The sequence below is a fragment of the Callorhinus ursinus genome, unplaced genomic scaffold, assembly GCF_003265705.2.
Source record: "Callorhinus ursinus isolate GAN/ISIS: 27379988/994484 unplaced genomic scaffold, GSC_fseal_2.0 scaffold7, whole genome shotgun sequence".
Classification (NCBI taxonomy): Eukaryota; Metazoa; Chordata; class Mammalia; order Carnivora; family Otariidae; genus Callorhinus; species Callorhinus ursinus.
In genome coordinates, this window is record NW_027397069.1 from 56,500,732 (window position 1) to 56,502,245 (window position 1,514).

General features: G+C 44.1%; 1 non-coding gene across 1 annotated transcript; it reads right to left on the bottom strand.

Annotated features, from left to right (window-relative positions):
• Positions 1–615: 615 nt before the first annotated feature.
• Positions 616–718, bottom strand: LOC112826945 (U6 spliceosomal RNA). The gene has a single exon (XR_003209088.1). It is a non-coding gene; the product is annotated as a U6 spliceosomal RNA (small nuclear RNA).
• Between the last annotated feature and the right edge of the window lie 796 nt (positions 719–1,514).

The following is a 1,514-nucleotide window of genomic DNA, read 5'->3' on the forward strand; positions in this document are numbered from 1 at the left end:
TATATATATATATCTGCGACATTTTTTTTCTAGGTCCAATAACAATTTTATTCCTTAGGAACAAAGACATGCAGGAAAGAAACTGCAAAAGGACATGAGCACGAACAACAAAATGGCACGGGGGCGGGGCGGGGGGTGCCAGATGGATGGTATGTTCCACGGTGGAGCCTGTCAGGCCCTGGTTTCTCGGATTAACGTCTGCCCCATCCCCAAGCGCCCATTACACAGGTAGAGGGTGGAGGCAAGCTTCCTTACCCTGTACAAAGGAGATAAACGTAACTGTCTATTCCCAGGGGCCTCTCAGGGCCACCAAAACCTCCCCATCAAGAGTGGAGGTAGTCGGGGCGCCTGGGTGGCTCAGTCAGTTAAGCATCTGCCTTGGGCTCAGGTCATGATCTCGGGGTCCTGGGATGGAGACCCGCATCGGGCTCCCTGCTCCGTGGGGAGCCTGCTTCTCCCTCTCTCTCTGCCACTCCCCCTGCTTGCTCTCTCTCTCTCTCTCTGTCTGCCAAATATATAAATAAAATCTTAAAAAAAAAAAAGAATGGAGGTAGATAAGAGTGAGAGGGGCCTGGGGGTCACAGACATACACACACACACACACACATAAACATATTTAATATAGAACGCTTCACGAATTTGTCACCCTTGCACAGGGGCCACGCTGATCTTCTCTGTATCACTCCAATCTTAGTATATGTGCTGCCAAAGCGAGCGCTATATATATTTCTCTTTTTTTTGATTAAAATATAACTGACATACATTATAGTATTTATTTCAGATGTACAACATAATGACTCAATATTTGTATATATTAGGAGATGATCACCACAATAAGTCTAGTAAATATCCATCACCACACATAGTTACAAGTATTTTTTCTTCCATAGAGCTTTTAAGATCTACTCTCTTAGCAACTTTCACATATATGATACAGTACCATTAACTATAGTCACCATGCCTCTATTTTTATTCAGTATATTTTTAATACTTTTTTTTAAAGATTTTATTTATTTATTTGAGAGAGAGAGAATGAGAGATAGAGAGCACGAGAGGGAAGAGGGTCAGAGGGAGAAGCAGACTCCCTGCTGAGCAGGGAGCCCGATGTGGGACTCGATCCCGGGACTCCAGGATCATGACCTGAGCTGAAGGCAGTCGCTTAACCAACTGAGCCACCCAGGCGCCCTATTTTTAATACTTTTTGATTTCTGATATGACGATTATCTCCTCTTTCCTTTTTTAAAGGCCATATTGTCTTTAATTTTAACCCTACTCTTTTTAATTAATTTATTTATTTAGAGACAGTGCACGAGCAGGGAGAGGGGCAGAGGGAGAAGGAGAAAGAAAGAGTCTCCAGTAGACTCCGTGCTGAGCTCAGAGCCTGAAACAGGGCTTGATCCCACAATCTCAAGATCATGACCTGAGCCAAAATCAAGAGTCAGACTCAACTGACTGAGCCACCCAGGCACCCCAATCCCACTCCTGCTTTTCAAAATGTCTATTATTCTCACAAG